Source organism: Geotrypetes seraphini, chromosome 17 (assembly GCF_902459505.1).
Source record: "Geotrypetes seraphini chromosome 17, aGeoSer1.1, whole genome shotgun sequence".
Classification (NCBI taxonomy): Eukaryota; Metazoa; Chordata; class Amphibia; order Gymnophiona; family Dermophiidae; genus Geotrypetes; species Geotrypetes seraphini.
In genome coordinates this window covers 25170085-25185894 of record NC_047100.1, presented here as the reverse complement: position 1 = coordinate 25185894, position 15810 = coordinate 25170085, and the positions used below count along the sequence as shown (strand labels likewise).

At 49.1% G+C, this 15810-nt stretch overlaps 1 protein-coding gene across 1 annotated transcript in view; it reads left to right on the top strand.

The window, feature by feature from the left end:
- EOGT (EGF domain specific O-linked N-acetylglucosamine transferase) overlaps positions 1-15810 on the top strand; it is a 77747-nt gene that overhangs the window by 48175 nt on the left and 13762 nt on the right. The gene's annotated exons all lie outside the window — the stretch shown is intronic.

Genomic DNA, 15810 nt, shown 5'->3' with positions numbered 1-15810 from the left:
TGCTGCATCATCACATGCTCATCCTAAGAATCTCTGGTGCTAATAGTCTAGTCTAGTCTAATCTTCGGTTTATGTACCGGGACTTCTCCTGGTAGAGCTCGACTTGGTTCACGAATATCCAAGCTCTTCTAAATTCTGTTATTGTTTTGATATCCACCACTTTCACCTCTCCCTCCCCCCCCCCCACCCAACCCAAGCCTTTTCCCTTTTTTGCTAATTGGTGCACCTGCTCACATCGACCCACACTCCCTACCAAAAATCTCCCTAACTTCCTGAATTCTTCAGACCAACCCACCAGAATTCTTTCGCTATCATGCTTTTGCAGTTCACCTGCATTATTCACAAAGATTTAATAGTGGCCCATGGCTTGTTTTATCCCACTGGGTACTGAAGATATATATTTAAAAAAAAGACTTCAGATCAACAAGTTTGCAGTCAACAAGAGTTATAAATCTAGACTGTAGTTTGGATTTTAAAGGTGACCTGACAATAGAATTCCTAAGCATTTTTAAATAAAAATTTGTAGCTTTATTTATAAGATGATAAAAACATACTCGGGAAAATGTCTGCTATGAAATCGACTCCTCGTCTGCCTTTTTACCTTAAGTTGATCATCCTGTGTACCCTAGAGAGGCCTTAATCACTTGTGATTTTAATTTTTGTTCTTTAGCACTCTCCAGACCAGTAGAGGTTAACTTTACGAATGGGTATATATCTAATCATGACCAGCAGGTGGAGACTGAAAACAAAACTTTGGGACAGTATATACTATCCTCCCTTCTCTATTTCCCTCAGTCTTCTTTCAGTCTCCAGCAGGTGTTGAGTGATCTGTACCCATCTCTCTTGGTAGGGCTGTTGGAATTTGTTTAGGGGTTTATTGTCCCTGTTTTTGGCCGGACGGAGCTTGGTCGGGCCCTGTTTGGGGGTCCGTCCGACCTCGGGGGTGTCAAACCCGGCGGGTCACGAGCGGGGTCCCTCCCCCCACTTCCTCCACCTCCCCACATTTTTTTAGAGGAGCCTCAGCAGTAAGCCTTGCCCCCTAAGTCAAGCAAGGCATATTGCTTCGAGAGCCTGTGGAGTCTGTTCTGTAAAAAAAAAAAAAATAAAAATAAAAAATCCTGAGGTAGTGCTGGTCTGAAGGGTTGTTTCCCTTTAAGAAAACTGTATTTTACTGTATTTTTTCATGTAACCCCAGCACTTTTTTATAGCTAGGTCGCGTCTGGAGCAATTGTGCCCTTCTCCGGGGGAGTAGGCCACAATTTTAGTCCAGCCGCGAGGCACTCGCGGCCGGCCTGAACTCGGCGGTTTGGGTCGGTGAGGTGGTGGAGCTCCGTCGGCAGCGGCTGCAGGCGCCCAGAGCTCCCCGCCGATGGTGCCTCGCGAGTCGGCTTGGAGCAGTGGGGAAGCCCGGTCTTCCACAACCGCCCACGGAGGGATTCCCCGAAGGATTCCCTCTCAGCTGATTTTTTGACAGCTGATGCCGACTTGCCTGTCTTAGCGGCTGAGACTGTTCAGTCTTCTCAGCCGCTACAGGCCATGGAGGGAGCATTTTTGGCGGGAACTTCGCCATTTTCTTTGTCTGGCCCCTCCATTTTGTCTGCAACCTCAGGTGACCTTCCCCCTGTATGGCGAACACAGGGGCAGGTTTCAGCATGGACCCCTGCTGGGGCAGGGAGTCCCTGGGGACCCCCAGGGGTTTTTTGCCCCCAATTTATTTTCTTTCTTTGTGCGGACTTTTGGGGGTCCCACGTGCGCCTGGGGGGTTTCGGGGGGGGTTTCCCTCCGCGCCCCCTATGGCTTTGCCTCCCTCTTTTCGTTTGGCGTCCCCTCTTCCTCCTCCCTCATCCAAGCGCCCGCGGGGGGGCTTGGATTGCGAATTGGTGGGCGGAGGAGCGTGTTGGCCTGGTTGAGGACCTGGCTGCTTTGGCGGGCTTCCAGGATCCTCTAGAGGGGACGCCTGTTGGCAGCGGGGCGGCGGGTTTCCCGTCTTCCAGAGCAGATGTGTCCGTGGTGCGCTTTTTTATTCAGAGGGATGAGCTTTTAGACCTGTGTAGCAGGTCTCCTTGGTGCTGCATTTTTGCAGTGGCGCCGCCGGAGACCCCGCGTATGGGGGCCCCTCTGCTTCAGGGGGTCTGTCCTGGTTCCCGCTCTTTTCCTGTGCGTCAGGATTTGCGGGATTTTGTGTTGGCGCAGTGGCCTATGGGCGCAGTTTCGTTTGGTGTGCGCCTTGGCTCTTGGGTATCCCGTCCCGGAGGGAGGTAGGGCTACCTTAATTTCGCCAATGGGGAACGCGGTGGTCTCGGCACTTCCTAAGCGGCATACCGTGCCTGTTATGGACGGTTCTGCTCTTAGGGTCTCGGAGGCGCGTGCGTTAGAGACTCTTCTTAAGTATGATTTTGATGTCTCTGCCTTTGGGGTCCAGGCGGCTGTTTGTGGGGAGCTAGTCGCTCGCGCCGTGTTTCGGTGGGCTGAGCGTGTCCTGGATCGGGAGTCTGATGACTGGTCTCTAGTGGATCAGGAGGTAGCGAAGATTGCGATGGCTGCCTCGTTCCTCTCAGATGCTCTTTATGACTTGGTGCGGATTTCGGCTAAGTCTATGGCATGGCCGCGCGGCGTATTTTGTGGCTGCGCGCTTGGGCGGCGGATTCTGCGTCCAAAGCTAAGTTTACTAAAGTTCCCTTTAGGGGGTCTTTTTGTTTGGAGAGGAATTAGATGAGTTGATTCAGACTCTGACGGACTCGAAGGTGCCCCGTCTGCCTGAGGACCGTGCCCGCCCTGCGTCTAGGTGTGGGGCTGCCCGGGGGCGTTTGCGGGAATTTCGCAAGTATCGCCCGGGGCGTGGGGCTGCTTCTTTCCCGGCTCAGGGTTTTTCCCGGGGTCGGTTCTTCCAGCGCAAGCAGCCCTTTCGGGGGGCCCGTCGGGGGGCAGGGAATCCCTCCGCCGGTTCCCCCGCTTCCCGTCCTGCGCAATGACTCCTTGCCGGTGCCCCCTTTGGTTCCGGTGGGGGCCCGGCTGCGCAAATTTTTCCCCAAATGGGCCGAGATCGCGTCCGATCAGTGGGTCCTTGAGGTGGTGCGGGACGGTTACGCTCTGGAGTTTACCCGCTCTCTGCCGGACCTTTTCCTCGCTTCTCCATGTCAGACTCCATGGAAGACGCAGGCTTTTCGTCAGACCCTTCAAGCGTTTGCTAGATCTCGAGGCAGTGGTGCCGGTGTCCCCTACGGAGTGGGGCACCGGCAGGTACTCCATTTACTTTGTGGTGGCCATAAAGGAGGGGACCTTTCGGCCCATCCTGGATTTGAAAGGGGTCAACAGAGCTCTCAAGATTCCGTCTTTCCGCATGGAAACGCTGCGGTCGGTCATTCTGGCGGTTCAGCCGGGGGAGTTTCTTACGTCTCTCGATCTGACGGAGGCCTACTTGCAGGTTCCAATTCGGGCCTCTCATCAGCACTTCCTTCGCTTTGCAATCTTGGGGCGGCACTTTCAGTTCTGTGCGCTTCCCTTTGGTCTGGCCACGGCTCCTCGGACGTTCACCACGGTAATGGTGGTCGTCGCGGCAGCCTTGCGGTCGGTGGGCATCCTGGTTCACCCCTACCTGGACGACTGGTTGATTCGGGCAAAGTCGTTGCAGGAGAGCTCCCGGGTTACGGCTCGGGTGGTGGAGTTTCTCCGGTCGCTGGGCTGGGTGGTCAACCTTTCCAAGAGTCGGTTGGTCCCGGCTCAGCGTCTGGAGTGCCTTGGGGTTATGTTCGACATCTCCTTGGGGAAGGTCTTCCTTCCAGAGGCCCGGGTGAGCAAATTGCAATCTCAGATTCGCCTGCTTTTGGCGTCCCGGGGTCCTCGGGCGCGAGATTTCCTCCAAGTCCTGGGGTCAATGGCGGCGTCCCTGGACGTGGTGAGGTGGGCGCGGGCCCACATGCGTCCTCTTCAGTATGCTCTGCTCCGGAGGTGGTCTCCCCGGAGGCAAGATTTGGATGTTCCGGTTCCCCTGCGAGGCTTGGCGCACTGCAGTCTGCGCTGGTGGCTCCGGACCCCTCACCTGGTTCAGGGGGTGGGTCTGGATCTCCCGCAGTGGACGGTGCTCCTTACGGATGCGAGTCTCCTCGGTTGGGGGGCTCAGTTTATGGGCCACTCAGCTCGGGGCACCTGGTCCGCGGAGGAGGCCTCCTGGTCGATCAACGAGTTGGAGACCAGAGCGGTCAGGCTGGCGCTGTTAGCTTTCCACTCCCTTTTGCTGGGCAAGTCGGTCAGAGTCCTGTCGGACAATGCCACGGCGGTGGCTTATGTCAATCGTCAGGGGGGCACCAAGAGCACTCCTGTGGCGCAGGAGGCGGCTCGGCTCATGGTTTGGGCGGAGTCCCATCTTCTGGACCTCTCGGCTTCTCATATAGCCGGGGTAGAAAATGTTCAGGCAGACTTCCTCAGTCGTCACTTCCTGGATCCAGGAGAGTGGTTTCTCGGCGCCGGAGCGTTTCAGTTGATAGTGCAAGATTGGGGGCAGCCCCTGATGGACCTGATGGCCACGAGTGGCAACGCCAAAGTGCCCCGCTTCTTCAGTCGTCGCAGGGAAGGGCTGGCCGAGGGTCTGGATGCTCTGGTCCAGCCGTGGCCAACGGAGGGGCTGTTGTATGTGTTCCCTCCTTGGCCGCTGGTGGGCAGAGTGCTTCTTCGCATTGTTCACCATCCGGGTTTGGTGGTGCTGGTGGCTCCGGATTGGCCTCGACGTCCGTGGTATGCGGATCTGGTGAGGCACCTGGTGGCGGTTCCTCTTCCTCTGCCTCTCTCGGACGACCTTCTGATGCAGGGTCCCATTCCCTTGTTCGACCCGTCTCTCTTCTGTCTTACGGCGTGGCTCTTGAAAGGGGTCGCCTTAGCAAGAAGGGATATTCAGACAAGGTGATCGCTACACTGTTGGGGTCCCGGAGGCTTTCTACCTCTCGGGCTTATGTGCGGGTTTGGCGTCTCTTTGAGGAATGGTGTCGGGCGCGGGGAGTGACCTCTTTTCGCGCTTCTCTGCCTAACATTCTAGAGTTCTTGCAGGATGGCCTGGATAGAGGCCTGGCTTGGTCTTCTCTCCGGGTTCATCTTGCGGCCCTGTCGACCTTTCGAGGGTTGGTGTCAGGTCAGCGTTTATCGGCTCTTCCTGATGTGATTCGGTTTCTGCGGGCGGCCAAGTTGCTTAGGCCTCCCCTACGGCCCTCGGTTCCCTCTTGGGATCTTAATCTGGTTCTCTCTGTTTTGGTGCGCCCGCCTTTCGAGCCCTTGGACGACTGTTCTTTGAAGGACCTTACTTTGAAGGCGGTCTTTTTGGTGGCCATTACTTCTGCTAGGCGTATTTCTGAGCTGCAGGCTTTCTCTTGTAGGGCTCCCTTCTTGGCGTTGTCTAGGGAGCGGGTCGTCTTGCGGCCTGTTCCTTCCTTTCTGCCGAAGGTTGTTTCTCCTTTTCATGTCAATCAATCGGTGGTTCTCCCGGTCTTGGGTGGTCGGGAGGGCTCTTCTGAGCAACGGCAGCTGCGCAAGTTGGATGTCGGTCGGGTCCTTCGCTCTGATGTGCAGCGGACCCAGGAATTCCGGAAGTCCGATCATCTCTTTGTCCTCCTGGCTGGTCCTCGTCGGGGAGCTGGCGCTTCTAAGGCTACTATTGCGCGCTGGATCAAGGAGACGATTGCTTCCGCTTATCTTCTGAAACAGCAGCCTGTTCCGGAGTTTCTCAAGGCTCATTCCACTCGGGGTCAGGCGGCTTCTTGGGCTGAGTCGTCGCTCGTGCCTCCGGTGGATATTTGTAAGGCTGCGGTTTGGTCCTCCTTGCATTCATTTGTTAGACATTATCGGGTAGATGTTCAGGCGCGTCGGGACGCGGTGTTCGGTGAGCGTGTTCTGGTATCGGCCCTTCGGGGGTCCCGCCCGTGAGAGGGACTGCTTTGGTACGTCCCATTCGTAAAGTTAACCTCTACTGGTCTGGAGAGTGCTAAAGAAGGAGAAATTAGGTTCTTACCTGCTAATTTACTTTCTTTTAGCTTCTCCAGACCAGTAGAGGTCCCCACCCTGTCTGTTGTTGTTGTTGTTGGGGCTGTTGCGCGGGCAGTTTTTGGTTTTTGCTGCGGGTTCTAGTATTTTTCTAGGGCCGGGGAGAATTAAAGAACAGCGGCTGTGGCTCGGCTGGCTTAGCTGGCGAGCTGTGGGGACATTTTCCTTCGGGTATTTCTCCTCTGCATTTTCCAACAGCATTTGGGTATGTTATTTGTTACTCCTGTTCGGAGTATTGTTTTCTTCCTGTTTTCCAGTTCTTGGTTCTGCTTGGCTATTCGGCAGACTGAGGGAAATAGAGAAGGGAGGATAGTATATACTGTCCCAAAGTTTTGTTTTCAGTCTCCACCTGCTGGTCATGATTAGATATATACCCATTCGTAAAGTTAACCTCTACTGGTCTGGAGAAGCTAAAAGAAAGTAAATTAGCAGGTAAGAACCTAATTTCTCCTTTTTTGTGTACTTTTGACACTATGATGAGAAGTCTGTGAAGTAGACAGATTCATTAGTATGGTAAATAACTGAAACGAGTCGTATGGATTCCCGTAGTACATAGTCTATGTGGAACAAGCAGCAGGATCCTTACCTACTAAAAACCTGAGTCTCATCCTTTCATTTATGCAAAATGATAAGGGGATCATTTATCTAAGGCCTATAACTTGCATTGTGTGCGCTGGGCCCGATGGTGAATGTGTTAATGGCATTAGAACATGCTGTTAGTAAATGACACTGTAAATATCTACTTTTTTTATACGTACGAGGCTTCTTCAAAAAGTTTCCGCACTTTCGTGTTTTCGCACTCAACCCAAAACATTATTTTTCTGATGGCATTAAGAAGTTAGTAGGACGCTGGGAAAAATGTATCGGAAAACGGGGCGGTTATGTGGAAAACCGATGCAATTTGCATTTGAGATAAATAAAAGTGCGGAAGCTTTGAAGCTCCCTTGTATTTAGAATTTGTATTAAATATGCATATAAAAGGTAGATAACATTTTTAATAACACTGAATAACAAGCTGTATTTTTTTTTTTAAAAGGTAACAAATGCCATTTTAAAATTCAAATATGTAAAAGGCCTATATTTTTGTAGCTGCTACCTTGTAGTTTTTAAAAATTATGTAAAAAAAATTAAAGGTGAAATCATTAAATTTGAAGTGCAGTTAGTTAGACTTTCAGAGGACAATTTTGGAAGCCAGTTTGCTGAGTACATAGCATTTTATCAGGGCAAAAATACTTCAGTGAAAAGTACCCCCGTGCCCTTTTAGCCAGGATGATGCAGTCAGATGGGTGACCTTAAACCTGTAGTTGACCTTTGCAAATGCATGCACCCTATTTAGATCTTCCCTTCCTCCATCACCCACCCACACTTAGCGGTGCGTGTATTTTGCATTTGACAATTTTCAAAAGGGACAGACACACATTGCTTCCCTTTGCAAACTGACCGCCATGGGTTATTCAAACTTGCTTCCTTGGGAGTATATAAGTTTTATGTGTATATATAATATTATATTTTGCACAGAGTTAAAACAAATCTATGTAAGCAAATTGGTGAGAAGTACGGACCGCCTTGTTAATGAAGTACAATTGTATTTTTTTTTTTTAATTGTGCTTATTGCATAAGTTGAAGGATATATAGTTTTTCTAAGAAGTCATGTTTCATATCGTGTGTTCATAAATGTTTTTTAAAATATTGTTGGTGGACCCATCCCGGTGGGTCTCTGCTAGCGCTGATGTTGCCATGCAGTGTTACCTGGGTTTGATTCCTAGCTCGGGGTTTCTGTGCTTTCTGGGCCATCCCAGGTTGAGGATGTTGCAGGAACAGCATACTCCCACCAGGAGGGAGGGAGCTGGTTGTTTTACAGTGGCAACATGTAATGCCTGCATTTAGAGCCCGATTCTATAAATGGCACCTAAAACGTGGTCGTTACTGTGTAGAATTGAGCCTAAAGTGCTATTAATTGTCGATAAGCGTCCTATCCTTAGATGTACCATATTTATTGCTAGGGTTTTCTTGGCCTAAATACCAGTGCCTAAAATAGTGGGCGTGTTTTACATCTGCCCTTAACCACGCCTACTTTCTGGTAGGTACTCACCATCCAATTAAATGCAATTAACATCAATTCCGAGTTCTTAAATCGCCAATTATCAGTGCTGATTACTTAAGCTTTAGTTAGGCCATAGGCATGCTGATCTAGGCATCTGACTTTAGGTGTCATTTATAGAGTCCAGGCCTTGGGGGCCTATGCTCGCAGGTGTCCAAAAGCAACTCTGATGTTTGACCCCTGGCCAAGACTGTTAATTGGTTAAACAAGGGGCGGGAGGGATGAAAAAGAGGTTAAAAATACTGCTGGTAATTGTTCTAGACGAGAGATTCCAGACCAAAGGAATAGGAAGAAACTTTTTTACACCTTCTTAAATAAAAAATTAGCACCTTAACCTAATTGCATCTCATTATTATTATTTTTTTTTAACCATGTTGTTTGCTGCTACATTGATAAGCTTATGAGCATCATAGTGAAAAAGGAAAGGGAGTTACTTATTACAATTATTATATACCACATACCTGTCTCTGAAGAGACAATAAAAGCAGTGCACATAAAACCTCCCCCCCCCAAAAAAAAAAAAAGACCAAACCAACAAACAACCCAACCCACCAACCATTTTTTCTTTGCCTCTGCTAGTAAAGGACAACGGTCGCTTGCAACTGATCCTTCTCTAAGCAAAGTTCTTTGATTTTGCTGGACTGTTAAATTTCTTACTGCATCCAAAGTGTACTCATGCACGCAGGCCAAACAATAACCTTCGTTTCGACCACAGGATTTTTCCTTGGGAGAATGTCTACCGTGAAATTGTCTCCCCTCTTGCCTTTTATCCAAGGACGAACAGCAGCTTGGGTACCATAGAGAAGCCTTAAATTGCTTGTGATTTATCATTTCGTGTGTGTGGGTACTTTTGACGCTAGTGGATTTTCTGGTGTTAAGACGCTACTTGCTACGAAAGCTCCCTTTCGCATATGGGACAGGCAGAGGCATGCAATCTGTTTCATGCTTAGTATTTTGTTAGTTCATTGATGAACTAGAACGGCACCACACAAAGTGGTCTGTACTTCTGGGTATTCTTATGGGCCATAAAGCCACACTGTGAACCTAATCCAGCAGAGGGAGCTAATGAGGTTCCATGGGAGGGGGGGGGGGATATCTCTAAAGATCTAAGAAACGGGTGCAGTATGGGAGCAAGAGCTAATTGAAGCGACACTACAAATGCTACTTGTTTCCAGCAAGTGGAGCCCCTCTTGCTGTCTCAGATTGGATTGAAACTTCCTGAGGGCAAAAGTTTGCTCACATATTTATTTGAATTTATTAACTGCCTTTACTATTTTACTGTATTATAACCCGCCTTGGGTGAATCTTTTTCATGTTATCTGGTAACAAAAATCTCATGCACGAATACAGGATGTCCGGGGCGGTACTTGGAGAGACCTTCCAGGAAAGGGACTTGGAAGTTCTGATCGACAAGTCGATGAAGACGTCCACACAATGTGCGGGCGGTGGCGAAAAGGGCGAACAGAATGCTAGGAATGATAAAGAAGGGGATCACAAACAGATTGGAGAAGGTTATCGTGCCGCTGTACCGGGCCATGGTGCTCCATGGTCCATCGCGCCCAGCAGTCCGCTCTAAAGGGCCGCCGCGTGAGCGGACTGCTGGGTGTGATGGACCACTGGTCTGACCCAGCAGCGGCATCTCTTATGTTATGTTCTCCCTCACCTGGAGTACTGCGTCCAGCACTGGTCGCCGTACATGAGGAATGACACGGGGAAAAAATTTGTCCCCGGCCCACCGTCCCTTTCTCCGCCCTGTCACCGCCATTCCCTTCACCGCCCCGTCCCCGCATCCATAGAAGCCTCAGTACTGCAATATTTAGCTTATTCCTTCCTTATAAATCAAAGTTCTGGCTGCTGAACTGGAGAAACAGATGTCCAGCTGGCAGGGCTTTGTTTATAAATTTTTAGCAACACAACTAATATACTACTTTATCCTAAAGCAAAAAAAAATAAAATAGAATTTTTTTTTTCTACCTTTGTCTGGTTTCTGCTTTCCTCATCTTCTCAATTCCTTCCATCCACTGTGTCTTCTCTCTGCATCTTCCATTTGCTCTGTTACTGTGCCTCTTCCTTCACCCCCCCACCCTCCAATTGGTCTGGCACCCATCTTCTTCCCTCCGTTCCCCCATAGTCTGGCATGTGTCTTCTCCCCACTCTGTCTTCCACATTTCCTCTCCACCATCCTTCAACGTCTTCTATTCCTTTCCACCACCACCCTTCCCTCCGTCCTTCAACCATCTGTTCCTTTCTACCACTCTTCAGCTCCCCTCGTGTGGCACGACTGACTATCTCCATCTTACCTTCATGGCGCGTTACAATGTAATTTGTGCAAGCCACTGGAGCCTGCGGTCCCCATCCCATTCCCACAAACCATCTCGCTTCTGTGTTCCTATTTTCTTTATTTCTAATATCTCCTCTATGTATCTGGCATTACCCCTCCCCCCCATGTCCATATACCATCTCCATGTATGTCCCCTTTATGTCTTTGTCCCTATGCCTCCATGCACATAATTTCCCCTCTGTTTCTATTACCTTCCTGTGTCCAGATTTCCCCTCTCTTTCTCTTCCACACCAATGTCTCTTCTCTGCATCCCCATCTAGCTTCTTTCCCTCTTCCCCTGCTTCAAGCATCTGGCTCACCTGCCTGTCATCCCCTTTCTTTCCTGCTGTGGGTTTCTTTCTCTCCCTCTTCATCCTCGGCCCAACATCTCTGTCCCTTTCACTCCCTCCTTCCTAGTGTGAGCCAGGAACATGCGCAATCCAACAGCCCCCTCCCACCCGATCGCAGGGTTCCGCCATCTCCCTCCCTCCACCTCACCTTAGATGACGAGTTTGCCAACTTTAATTATTTTTCTCCCAGCTGCACGCTTTCAAAAAGCCGTGCATGTGCAGCTGCTCGAGTTCAGTCTTCTCCTCTGACACAACCGGAAACAGGAAGTTGCAGCAGAGGAGAAGATTGAACAACTCGAGCAGCTGCACATGGGTGGCTTTTTGAAAGCGTATGGCTGGGAGAAAAAGAATTAAAGTTGGCAAACTCGTCATCTAAGGTGAAGTGGAGGGAGGGAGATGGCGGAACCCTGCGATCAGGCGGGAGGGGGCTGCTGGACCGCGCGATCTGTGATTGCCTCACTGCGGAGACGAGACAATTCACCACTCCACGTGGCGGTGAATGGCCTTGTCCTCATCCCCGCAGCGTCCACTATTTTTTCTCTCCCTGTTTCGGCGGGTTACCCGCGGCTACTTGTGGGTAACAACCACCGTGTCATTCTCTACATGGTACTACTCGAAAGGATCCAGAGAAGAGCGACTAAGATGGTTAAGGGGTTGGAGGAGCTGCCGTACAGTGAAAGATTAGAAAAACTGGGCCTCTTCTACCTTGAACAGAGGAGATTGAGAGGGGACATGATCGAAACATTCAAGCTACTGAAGGAAATAGACTCAGTTGATAAGGACAGGTTGTTCACCCTCTCCAAGGTAGGGAGAACGAGAGGGCACTGTCTAAAATTGAAAGGGAATACATTCCGTACGAACATAAGGAAGTTCTTCTTCACCCAGAGAGTGGTAGAAAACTGGAACGCTCTTCCGGAGTCTGTCATAGGGGAAAACACCCTCCATGGATTCAAGATGAAGTTAGACAAGTTCCTGCTGAACAAGGACGTACGCTGGTAGGGCTAGTCTCGGGGTCTTTGACCAAAGGGCCGCCACGTGAGCGGCTGGTGGGCATGATGGACCACTGTTCTGACCTGGCAGTGGCAATTCTTATGTTTTTATCTGTCCCAGCAGGCTCACATTCTTAACAGTAACCCAGAGTCAACAAGGAGAAGGCGGGAATTAAACTCGCAACTTCATAGTGCTGAGGTAGAAGCTCTAACCACTAGGCCACTCCTATTATGCAGAGACCATCATTAAAAACTGGTGGCACAACAGGATTCAGCAACGTACCGAAGTATGAGGAATATTCAATAATTTATCTACCCGAGTGTGAAAGACAGTAGTGAGTGTGTTGGAATAAGTCTGTGCATGTTGCGACTTAAACTCGTGCACAGTTGCGGCTCAGTGCGAGTCTTAACGTTCCAAGAGATAGGATGTCAGGAGGGCCTCGTGGGAATCAAGTAAGGAACTGCTAGATTTGGAGTACTGTTTAGTAGAGAATGACGTGGGGAAAAAATGTGTCCCCATGAGCCCGGCCCTGTCCCAATCCCTGCCCCATCTGATCCTATCCACACAAGCCTCGAATAGTTATGATTTTATACTGATCTTAAAAAGAAACGATATTCTGTACAATTGTCATTTTATAAACAAATAATATACGGCAAGGATCAACAAAACCCCTGTCTCCCCTCCACAAATATCTCCTGCACTATCGAGAAAACTGAAAAAGCCAAATTATTACACAATGCGACACAGGAAAATCATGTTAACAGAATACCGCAGCCACAAATGACTGGAATAGTGTTAGGGGAGTGCAACTAGGGCAACTGCCCCCTGGTCAGAGAGAGCCCTAAGCCAGCTGAAATTTAAAGAAGCATGGCCTGGGCTTTGCGGTCCCCAGTTCTGTCTAACACCAGCTCTTGCAGGATATATATTTCAAATCTGATATACTGTATTCTAATCACAAAATAAGTAGAAAAAAATACTTTTATTTTCTATTCTCATCATTTTATTCTTCAAATCATGTTGGTCTCAGGCGCTGGTCTCTTCTTTTGTATTCTCTTAACTCACTTGCCAGAGTCTCCTGACCATTTGACATGTCTTCTTTCTCCATGCTCACCATCCATCTGTGTATGTATTGTTCAGCATCTCTCTTCTCTGTCCCTTTCTAGTATTTCCCCTGTGCCCATCTCCCTGTCTTCATCATCTCACCATTCTATGATCTTCTCCTATGTACAGTATTGCTCCTCTATATTCCTTTGCCCCCCTATCCAGTATCTTCCTTCTGCCTTCTTATTCTCCCCCCATGTCTAGCTCTGTGTCCATATGCCACCCCATTGCAGATGCAGCATATCCCTTTTTGTCCCTGTTCCTATGCTCCCATGCCCATCATCTCCCCTCTTTTTTTTTGTATCTCCCTATGTCCAGCTTCTCTCCTCTATTCCTCCCTCTCTGTCCCTATGCTATATTCAATATTTCACTTCCTCTTCCTTCATCCCCTTGGTTCAGCTTTTCTCTTTCCTTCTCATCCCCTTGGTTCAGCATTTCTCTTTCCTTCTCTCTCTTTCTGCAGGTCTTGCACCTCTCTCCCTTCCCCTGGGTCCAACACCTCTACCCCACCCTTCAGCGCCCAGGTGTGGGTCTAGCACCTCTCCCTTTCCTCCAGCTCCACTTCACCTACCACATGGGTCCAGCAACAGTTCCCCCCCATTCCGATCCAGCAACTGTCTCCCTCCCTTCAGTCCTAGCAGGTTCAGCAGCCCAAGAAACTCCCTGCCCCCTTTGTGGGTGCAACAGCAGCCCCCATCCCTATTGCGGGTCCAATAGTCCCCCACCCTCCCTCCCAATCGGCGGCAGCAACCCCAAACAAGCAGCCTGCAATGCTCCTTGGTCGGCCCCTTCATGCCTCCTGGGATGGGCCTACCAGCCTTTTAGAAGCTTCCTGCACGTTGGATTTCTCTGACTGTAACCTTCTTGCCGCTGAATCCCTCCTTTCCAGACTAGCACAAAACCAATTTCTTTTTAGATCCACAATTCATCAAGTTGCTAGGACTTGAGCATGAGTCAATTGCACCTAACAACTCCTACCTAAAAAAACCCAAACAAAACCTACCTGCTCCATGCTGTCCTCCTGGCCCGTTTCAGACCTGGGTCTGACTGTATACATGCTTCAACCATATGCAACTCGCAGCATCACCACTATTCAAAATAGGAGTAAGAAAAGAAAATATCTTCACGTACGAAGCAAGAAAGCATAGCAGAGAGGAATTTTCTGATGCTTAAAAAGGAAGGTACAACGGATCTAGGGGTTCCCCCCTTCCCTCCCCCACTACTGCATTTATTCATTCAGTTTTCTATACCGTTCTCCCAGGGGGAGCTCAGAACGGTTTTCATGAATTTATTCAGGTACTCAAACATTTTTCTCTGTCCAGGCGGGCTCACAATCTATCTATCTAACATACCTGGGGCAATGGGGGGCTTAAGTGACTTGCCCAGGGTCACAAGGAGCAGCGTGGGTTTGAACTCGCAGCCTCAGGGTACTGAGGCTGTAGCTCTAAGTACTGTCACCCTCTCCCCTTTTCAGTAGAAACTAAGCCCAAGAACAGATATGAAAGAAACATCATTGTAAAGTTCATTTTCTCCGGCTACCCAGTGCTCTGGTCCCTTACGAATGCTGATCGCCCGCTGTGAGCATTATGTCCTAGTCGGTGACCCCTGACCATGGAGCATCAACGCTACTCAAAAATGCAAACAAGTAGAAAATATTATCATTGTATGTGCTACTTCAGTGGATGTTTTTGTAGGCAATAGGAGGGCTGGTTGGTTTTTCAGGTCCCGAAATTCTCTATCTAAATGCAAACCCGCAGCTAACCTTTTCCGACCCCTACGTATGTTTCTCTCTATAGATGGAAGATAATTCAAGCAGTAGCTAACTCACTGCAGGGTGTTGCCAGGAAAAGAGAGTGCAAGATGTACAAGAACGGTGCACGTTGCTCTGATATACCCTTGTGAGATGGCTGCAATGACCTCAAGATGAGCAAAAAGAGATGATAGGCGTTGATTACAATTTCAACAAAGTAGCTTTTTTCCCCCAACAACTTCTAATTTCTAAGTACCTATTTTACTTATAATTTTAATGCACCCTATTGTCTATTTTTCTGTAAACCGCTTAGAATCCTAACGGAGTTTAGCAGTATATAAGAAATAAATTACATTACATTAAATAAAAAAAATTACATTACATTACATTCCTTACTGCACCCTGGTGTCTTCTCACTGTTCAGCTAACCTAAAGGCTGACTTAGGGCTACCATCTGGCTCTAGAAAAAGGAGGATGGCTTGAGACATCGGGGTTTTTACTTCCATTGATGTCTCAATCCATCCTCCTTTTTCTGGAGCCATATGGTAATACTAGGCTGAACTAGCCTGGTTTTCTCAAACTTCATCACATGGTGCTGTGAGGGCCTAATCATGAATCAAACAGTGGCATAGCTGGACCCAGTATTTTGGATGCTCCCCCCCCCCCCACAAGATATGAGAAAAAAAATACAGGCTTTTGTACCCCTACCTTGCATATCTCAACTCCACAGCCTACCGGCATCTGCTCTCGTATCTTGGAACCCCAGGAGCCACTTCCTGGAAACAGGAAGTGACATCAGTGAGGGTGGGATGTGCAGAGGGAAGCCTAAGGGACTGGAGTCCGCAGCAAAAACGAATGGCTGCCGACACCGGGGACATCTGAAAGGTAGAACAGGGAGGGGTGGGGTTCCAAGATAGGAGAGCAGATGCCGGGAAGCTGTGGGATTGAGAGGAGGAGGGGGCAGTGTGGTGCTCTTATTGCAGGCCCACCTGTAGCTACGCGCCACCGCGCAAATGTCTTGACAAACTAAAGTTGTTGACGACATTTTTGACAGATTTGGTTATAACGGAGTGTTTTATATTACTGTTGCAGACAGTGCTAGTAAACCTGTTTTCTTTAGTTTCATCTGTCAGCTCCAACTATTAAAGCTTTTAGGAGAAAGCAATTAATA